This window comes from Montipora foliosa, chromosome 12 (genome assembly GCF_036669935.1).
Source record: "Montipora foliosa isolate CH-2021 chromosome 12, ASM3666993v2, whole genome shotgun sequence".
In the NCBI taxonomy this organism is placed as follows: Eukaryota; Metazoa; Cnidaria; class Anthozoa; order Scleractinia; family Acroporidae; genus Montipora; species Montipora foliosa.
The window spans coordinates 21,916,416-21,926,415 of record NC_090880.1 but is presented as its reverse complement, the minus strand read 5'-3'; positions in this window follow the sequence as shown (position 1 = coordinate 21,926,415).

The following is a 10,000-nucleotide window of genomic DNA, read 5'->3' as shown; positions in this document are numbered from 1 at the left end:
AAGTAGATAAGAATTTTAACTCCTCTCTGACAGAAGCTTATTAAATTACGTATTAGGAACTTCTTGAATTATGGTGTTAATTTTCTAATAAGGAGAAATAGCAAACTCAGACTGTCCAGACTTAAGCTTCAGTTACAGTTGTTTAAAGCATGCGCTGCGGCCTCTTCTTAAAACCTTGTTTCTTTCGTATTTCTTTTTCTCCCATTTGATAACAAAAGGAATGTTAACTGATTGTTGAAGCAAAGTTTACACGCTTTTACCCCGAGGGGAAGGGGGGCAATCGGTTTCAAAATCGCTGTTGAATAAAATCGAACGGAAGTTGAAGCAATTGTTGAAGCTGTTTTTCCGGTCCTTAACGTTAGCTGATAAATCATCCAAAACACTATAAAGATTTTCAATATACCAAGGGGATACATTCATGAAAAGAAATTCCAGGCAACGTTTACGTTTAACTCCAGCTGGCAAACGTACGAAAGAAATATTCTACCGTAAAATATTTATTAAAATATTTGTTAATCTCTGTCAGGCAGAAGACCGTTCGGATGCCCTTAAAACTTCGGATTAAATTCTCCCGTGTAGGAGTAACAGCGCCCGACTACATTTGTATATCTTGGACATGACGAAAAAGCAAAAAGCATGTTTCACAATAAAAGTACCGACGAATTTTATTTACATGAATTTCTAGAAAGAGCTCTATAATTGTCGATGGTTGATTGTCAGAAGGCAAACCCAAAGTGCCTTTTACAGTGCGTTAGTACATTAAGTGTCAAATGACTTGTGTGAGAGCGCTATATAGGAGTGACGTTTACAAAAACTAAGAAAGAAAATTAACACGTTTTTCAGTCACACTTGTATTCGACTAATCGTCGCTACCGAATGTTTCGCGCCTAGCGAATAAATACCTTTTCGGAAAGCAAAGGAACACTAGCGCTACATCATGGAATATCGGTGCAAGATTTAATTAAGGCTTTTGCGCCTAAAAGACAACATGAAATGACATCTTCAACATTTTTCTGCTTTCTTGTTAACACAAACTCCCCACTTGAGATCCGGCGAAATATTGAATAAGCGCCTTGGCGCTCGAGTATATTGTGGACAGGTACGTGAGCGATTTAAAATGAAATGAGAATCATGTTCAAATGGCAAGAAAGTTGAAACTACAGTGGTGCTGTCAAATAATTCTGTAGAAATGGCAATGTAGGAAGCCCTTTCTAAATTTTCAGCCAGCTTTTTTAATGGAGTATAAGTGAAAAGTCTTACAAAGATTGATTTTCATTCATAAGTGAAACTAAGTACCATCTCACCTCAATGCTGAACGCGAAACACTTGAGTTCGCTTTTAACAGAGATCTGGAGTATTAAATTTTGGAGACGGCCTATTTCCTTCAGAAGAGGCGCAAATAGCCAAAAGCGAAGCAAATGCATGCAGTCGGCGCTAATTAAACGCTGAAAAACATGATTGATTTAGCTTCTTTTCTTTTCTCGGAACGGTCAACAGCGAACGACTTGATGCAAAAATAGGACAGCTAGAATTTACAATTGTTCAAATTATGGGTACGATCAAAGGTATTGTTGGATGAGCTTGGCTGGTTTATGGTTAGAACACACAAGCCGTATACAGCTAGCCATTAGCATGTACAAAATACATAATAATCTTTCCCAATCTTACCAGAAGAAAACGTTTTTTACCAACACAACAAATGTACATTCAAACAATCTTTTTAATTCAGAATCAAATTGTTATATCCCTGAAATGAGAAACTTGTCAAGCCTTAATTACGGAATTAAAAACGTTTTTCCGTCAGGAAAGATAATTTTTAATCCCGCATTTATCATTTCAAAATTAGATAGTTTTGCAGATAGTTAATTATGCATTAGATACCTGTATAATTAGCATGATGTTGTTAATTTTCAATGATGTATTTTAGAAAGATAAACTAATTTCAATGCCAGGACTCGAGCCAAGACTCGAACCAGGACTCCTCATGATAAGGACTGGAGTTAGGCCGGACTCGAGTCTTAAAACTGGAAGCCGTTATTATTATTATTTTTTCCAGTTGTCTTATTTGGTCGCCAAATTATTCCAGGCATGCTTAGTGGAGACCAAGGAAACGGGATGCAAGTCGCGACGAAAGCATGCTAACGATTAATCGTGTGCCAAACTGTCGTGAAAGAGAAGAAAATACAACCTCCAGACGCCGCGTTGCCAAATACATGCGTATAGTTCAAAATTAAGTAAAAAAGAAAACCGATGAAGCCGGCGGTCTACGTACATATAAATGTATGTTTATGTATTTACAGCTCCCCGAATAGGGTCATCTATTAAAGATTCAAGGAGATGGCGTTTCTTCTGCCTTAAACAATTCGCTGTTCGATAAAAACGAGCAGTCTTAGGGTGCGTTCGATTGACCATATTCCGGAATAGGAATACATGGAATATAAGTTAGGAATCCTTTGCTTTTACGGAGATTCAAACTAAAAATGTGAAACATCTGCTAAAATGCTATTCTAAACATATTTTTATTATCCTTGCTGCTTCGAAACGCGTCAAACATACCGTTTTAATCATCACTCCACGTATTCGTATTCCGGAATAGGGTCAATTGAACGCGCCCTTAGTTGTACAGAATCGTATAAGCTGCTTAAAATCAACAGTACTTAACAAGCGCGACGTTAGACTTATTTTTATAGTATTAATGAAAGCACTATTATCAGCATGAAAGTAAAGGCGTTGTCATTAAGTAAGTAAGTTAGTTAGTTAGTTAGTTAGTTAGTTAGTTAGTTGGTTAGTTAGTTCGTTAGCTAGTTACTTAGTTAGTTAGATAGTTAGTTAGATAGTTAGTTACTTCGTAAGTTAGTTAGTAAGTTAGTTAGTTACTTAGTTAGTTATTAAGTTAATTAAGTTAGTTACTTAGTTAGTTACTTAGTTTTTCAGTTAGTTAGTAAGTTAGTTAGTTAGCTAGTTAGGTAGTTAGTGAGTTGGTTAGTTGGTAAGTAAGTTGGTAAGTAGGTAAGTTAGTTAGTTAGTTAGTTAGTTAGTTAGTTAGTTTGTTAGTTAGTTAGTAAAACTTAACGAAATGAAAACCGAACAATCTGAGGCTGTAGTACTGGCAAGATTTCTGAACTCAAAACCGCTGACTGGTTGGCTCAGTTGGTTGAGAATAGGACTACACCGTGCGGGACAATCTCGTTCCCAAGATCTCTTCGCAACGGGGTTGCCGTGCGGGAGAGCGCGAGGGATCAAAATTTTGACGGGATCAACAAGTACTCAGGGTCTTTAAATAACTGAGGAGAAAGTGCTGGCTTTGTAATGTCGTCGGCAAATGGTTAAACTCATTTTTCCTCTCGGATAGGGATGTTAAACCCTAACACTTGAACACTGCATCAAGTAAAAGAAGTGCAGGCTTAATTAAAGCAACGCCGCCAATTCATACATACCGAGAGTTCTTGTCACCGCAGAATAAGGCGTAATAAAAACATGGTATTTTAAACCTATGCAAAGAATCTTTGTCGGCACAGCAGGGGAACCGTGAGTTTCTCTTTCATAAAACCAATTCAAACATTCTAAATTAAAGGTAAACTGGGTAAAGGTTAAGTCACTTTATTTACGTCGGTAGTTCCTTCAGTTATACGAAACTGGTATCAATGGAAGCCGACAGTGCGTCCTGCATTAAATGCATTAACCGCGGTTGAGAATTTAACAATGTTCATTAATCATGGTGTCAGTTCCAGTGATAGTGTAACCAGTTCCGTTTCACAGAATATTGGAGTTTTTAAGGGAGCAATAGTGGAAAATAACACTGCCGGGATTCGCTGGACGAAATGCCTTAATCTAGCTGATCGGCGTAATTATAAGCTGAAAAAGTGGATATTTTGAGCAATGGTAATGGACGATATAACGAAGATTTGATTATTTGTAATTAAAAGTAAGCATACAACACTGAATCGTTTCTAAAAATCCAGGGCCCCGAAACTCTTCAGGTGCCAAAATTCCCCCTGAATCCAAAGTTCGTTAAGAGGGAGATTTGTACTATCATTTTGCTATTAGCTATCTTTAAGACATTGAAAAATCAGCACTTTAAAACAAGCGGTTGGCAGTTCCGCTAATGGAGTTTTGGGACCGAAAAGCCGATTGTGAAACTAAGATCTAACCATTTTAAAAAGCTGGTCTTTCAACAGATTTATAAGACTGACCAAAAGAGACAAACCCTCAAACCTCTCTAGAGAGAGACACAGTGATCCCGAAATACTCCCGAAATGTTTCTTGACCGACTCTCGAAAAACGGGCCCCAGATAATTTTCTTCGTGCGAGAGGTTCCCTCGTGAGTCAAACTCTGAAAGGGGTAAGATTACTTAATGTAAAGTTCTCGATCAGACCTGTCACATTTACTAGAACTCTCGGACGAGGAAAAAAAAGCCACCTAGAGATTTCTACAGCTCTGAAGTTCCTCTAGAACATCCGAACAGATGAATATAACAAACAACACAAAACAAATTTTATTGAAAATTAGAAATACAAGTAATTACATTACTTTCCCCCCGCAAATATCTAATAAACTAATCGAGGCGGGGAAAACTGAAGACATATTACAAGTACAAGGTTTATTTATAGATGGAGTAAATAACAGTGAAGACATTACTATACAGTAAATAGAATAAACTAACATAAAACAAAGCAAGTGAATCAAGATTATGACAAGAGGCTAACCTAAAGTATTAAATAGCTTAATAAGACGGGACACTTCGACATAATCATCTTTTGACCGCAAGAAGTTTAGTAATAATTCCTTTATCTTTTTACGAAAGGACGGACGTTTAAGTAGTTTAATCGAATAAGGAATAGAGTTCACCAATTCTCGAGAAAAATTCATACATTTTATCAGTTCTGGAGAACTTAAAACATAAAACGAGTCGCTATGTTTTGTATGATTGAGCAGCTACAAACCTCGAATTGCTGTTTGCCTCAGTTGCAAAGCAAGTTCTGGTGCACAACCATTCAAATGGAAATGAGTGGAGTATTTTAATGCAAATCAAATTCTTTATCATTTGAATGGTTTTATTAGCACCAAGACTCGTTTTGAACCAGAGACAAACAGTAACTCGGAAATGGCCTATTACAATCTGCCAAAAACATGGAGTAGAATTTGGCAACAACGTAGTATTCTGCCCTGGGTGTGGAACACTAAAGAGACGTGAGAAAGAAAGAGTGCTGTGCAATTCGACAGAGGAGATATCCAATTATTAAAATCAAAATTACTTTGAAAGAGGATTTCGTTATGAGACCATTATTCACTTTTTACTAGAAGACCATGGGATTTCTATGAACGGGAGAACTTTGAAGAAAAGTCTAAGTTAGTTTATATGAGTTGCGAAGAAGAAACCTTCTAGTTCATAATTCAGAGCACTCTGTTCGAGAAATAATCAAACGTCAAATTGACGGCCCTTCATCACTTCTTGGATATCATGGAATAAGCTAGGACAAGCTTTACTGTTCCTCGAGACATGGCCATGCGTTTTTTACAAAAGTTGGACCCAGATGCATTCGCACTTTGAAAAGCTAGGAAGCTTCAACGTCGATCATACTTCTCATCGGGGCCAAACGCTACTTAACATGTGCTCATATCTCTTGAGTGTTTCACACCCACGCCAGAATACCTCGTTGTTCCCAATTATGGCAAACTGAACCAGCCCGGGGAACCATCGTGCTTTCCATTGTAAACTCCTTCCTCACGAAACTCCACCGATAGGCGTGTAATGCTTGCTGACTGCTGGCGCAATTATCACGTGACAAAAAATTATTTGCGACTTCGAAATATTTTTTTGTATTTCACAGCAATTCTTAGATTGAGAATAAAGTTGACAGTTACTATTTTCGAAGAAAAAATTTTGAGAAAAAGTTGTTTGTGAATCCAATTATTTTAATCGGATTTGTAAGAGTATTTCAGATTTAAAAAACTCTTCAGCACGGATTTGTACCGTATGCAACATCTTGAAGATAGTGCGGGCTGCTAATAAAATCCAAGAAATGGTCAACTTTTTCCTCATCCAACCGATAACGTACTACGGGCTCTCTTTCTTCAGAGACTCCTTCACCCACAACTGCAGAATGTTTTCTTGCCTGATCAATCCTCCATGTCGTCAGACCTGGTACCATAGATTTTAACTTCGATTTACTGTAGTGTTGCACGAAGATGGATAAGATCGTCATTTTTGTGAACCATGATGTCGCTCCTTCGTACAATGAAACTAGGGTCACAACAATCTTATTTTCAGGGCTTGGCTCTTTATTTGTGGAAAGCGTAGTGATCCGATTAAGCAACTCAGCTGATTGTCCGGGGGCAATACACTCCAAAGCTGTTTCTACTACCTCCTTCGATTTTCGCTTGATGTAAGAACTCGTGCTTTTTGCGACTTCTGAGATTGGCTGGTTTAGTTGAAAGCGAACTGGACTGATTCGTCCATCACTCAAACTGCCAATACATCTGTTTAGGGCTTGTAGTCCGCGATTAGCTTGGGGCGTTGGAAAATACTCCTCATCATCGAGACGTAAGGACTGTACTAAGGTAGGTAGTGGAGTCATGATGTCATCATACTGACTCTCGAGTTTAGAGTATTCACCAGGTTGAACCTTTTAAAAAGACAGTAAAATACATCAGTGAGTAAATTTAATTTGTTGAGAGACAGCGGAGATCATCTCAAAATAATTTTTGTTTTTATGTACTGATATATTCCATTGTTAGGATTTAAAAAAAAACCCCAATAACTTGAAAATCGCCACCAAATGTGATTTTTTTCTTGTTTCTTGTCAAATTAAGCCCAAAATACTCGAATTAAGAATAAGAAGAGGCCAAAACACTCATAGAATTGTCTATATTTTTGTTAGCTATGAAGACAAATGACTTCTCGACGTGTCATGTTGGTAGGACAGTTTTTCTGACCGCTTCTGTTACGGGCACAGTTACCATATTCGAGGAATGTCGCCGAGAGAAACAGTTGGGTTGGTTATCATATCAAAATTTTGGCCAGAGATGAACCAACAGCTACTGAAAGTTTCAGCATTAGAGGGTAAATCCACTTTTTAAAAGAACCCTGGAGGGGCGTGGCATCTACCCCAGCTTCCCCACTTTGTTCGTCCGTGGGTTACGTCTGTCTTGCTTCTGCTCCCGCTCAGATGCATTGTATCAGCTTTGAAGCTGGCGTGCAAGGCTGCCAAATTTCGCGCGCGAGTGTCTTTTTTTTGCTGGAGGAGCTACGGAGACTGCGAGGGATTTAAACGAGCGACGAAGCCGCTAGGAAAACTAATCACCGTTCTTCTCGCAGCAGAGGCTCCGCCGTTAAAACATAGCACGCATCCTGCCAGCTACGCAGGCTAATTTTGGAACTCTACTCTGACCTAGCATCATTTGATTTTGAATTGATGTTATAGATACTGGTATCTAAGTCAGCCACGGCGGTGTTAGAAGATGGTGATGATGATGGTGATGATGATGATGATGATGATGATGATGATGATGATGACGATCTAAGTCAGCCCAATAAACTATACTATCTATAGGATAAGGTAGTGTGAATAAGATGAGTTTTAATACCTGGTGTCTTCGTGGCTTTAACAAGGTTGATGAAACTTCGTCGTCACTGACGCTTTCTTCAAAATCATCTTGTGTTCCTACTTCTCTGGTGGCCATTCCTGGATCCTTTAGAGAAGTGAAAAAAATAACTATGACTTCGGCCAGGTTTGGTTTGTAATTCTGGGAATCAGAGTGGGTCTTTCATTGGTGGCTAACCTATACATATTCAATAGTCTCTGCATGTTCCTCTTGAAATGTATTGAGAATTTTAGGCGCGTAACATCCTATACGCATATACGCACGTGAGTACTTGAAGTGACCAGAAAATTTTGAAATTTTAGCAATTGTTTCTATTTTTAACATTTTACTTGTACGCAACCACGATTTCGTGATGAAAGCACCACTTTGATTAAATTCTAAAAACTAAAACACAAGCTATACCATGTTCTAACTTAGTTTTGGATTGTACTTTTTTAGCACTAACAATGCCAGCAAAAAGGCGAGGTTGCAAAGCAGCGACGTTCCAAGAACGTTCGTGACAAAGGAGCGACGTTCCGAGAACGTTCTTGACAATTCCAGCCACGCTAGCACAACCAAAACAATGTTTTGTTTGCGCCAAGTTTGCTCAAAATATGGGCAAGACGCTTTGTTCTTTGCTTGTATTCACACAACTATTTCGACAAGAAATAAAGAACGCAGTATTTTTCCCTCAGTTTACTTAGGTTTCTATATCATATGTACTTGTGCGTACTTGAAAAAATGACCACGCTACGCGCCTGAAATTAGTTTAAACTTTTGGTTGTTGCTTTTGTCTGTGACAGAATAAGGGAACAAAGAGTTTACAGCGAGTTTATTTTCGACTTACAGTCCAACAAGACCGAGATGGAAAGTCAAGGAAAATGCTTTGCAAAATTTGGTTCAGAATGTCATAATTTTTGAAAATAAGGGACCTTTAGCTTTTTATTTTTTTTTCACCTAGAATATTTTTCTTTGTTTACTAAGAGATAACCTACTCGATCGATGGGGGTTTACAGAAAGCAAAAAAAAAAAAAAAAGCTATATTACCTGCAACTTGGTCTTGGGGTGAATCCTTAGACATTTCGTACAGACACCTAGCATAGTTGTAAACAGTAGTGGATACTAATTAAAGCGTAATCTAAGAAGAGGATACCTAAACTTCGAGCCAGGATTCGAGCCAGGATCCGAGCTAGGATCCGAGCCAGGATCCGAGCCAGGATCCGAGCTATGATCCGAGCCAGGATCCGAGCTAGGATCCGAGCCAGGATCCGAGCCAGGAACCGAGCTAGGATCCTAGCCAGGATTCCAGCCAGGATTCGAGCTACAATGATCTTTTTCCGCTATTTTGAACGTGACATGTCACATAACCAGGTTTCCTTGTTTGTGTTTCCGCTTCTGAAAGGTAAGGTATGGTAAATTTATTTCGCCAGGGTGGCCCATTCAGCAACGAGGCTGGTATTGAGAGGGGCCCTGGACTATAAATATAATACAAGTCACAAGTCATGTGGAGTAACGCGTAGGAAGCGAACTCTTGACTTTTTTTGATAGCACCCAAGTTTATGTATTTATTCAAGTCGACACTTGCCTTAATTATGCCCGTTGTTTGTCCCAAGATCGGGATAGAGGTATGTGCATTTATGTTCTGAACCTTTACACACTCTTTGTTTATGCTCATCGGTTTTAGTACGAAGTATAATATTAGGCAAGATACTTCGAGTAAGTAAAATGCTAGTTCCTGATGGGGTAGCTGGGGGCGTATATGAACTCCCTTGCAGGGTAGGTGAGGTAAGTGGCCCCTTTGAAAATGCTAAGAAATTGCTTCCTGCTCACTCCCCATCGGTTTCTTTGGTCCTTCGCATATTCTAGGCGTAGGGGAGAGGATTTTTTGATAGCAACATCGAAAATAAATACGGCGTCTTGTATCGTGGTTTTCTTCTAGATGCAAAATTCTGTACTTAGAACTAAAACACACCTTTAAAGAGATCAAAATGGTAACGAATAAGCATCAAGAAGACTCGAGCCATGGTTAGAAGGGTGACAATGGCTTAGAAGCAATGATATGGTGCTTCGGGCTGCAAGAGGTCTGCCTGAGTACAGAAAAAAACCAAAACAGCGCTACGGAACACTGTTTAAAATGGACTTTCTCCTACTGGCTCCTTTACGGTGTGGGAATATTGCTAGTTCAACCAAATGTATTGCTTATTTAAAATTAGCATTCTCTTCTAGGGGGACTGTTTTGTTGTTACAGTGTATTTATATAAACGGTCCAGCTGGCTTTCACGTTTTCAATAGATGGAAAACTAATTATTAATTTGGATAGTACAGATGCACTTTTGGGGAATGCTTATATCCAAGTCACTATTTTTCATGAACACGAACTCCATGTCTGTTACGAAAATTATTGCGTGACTAGTA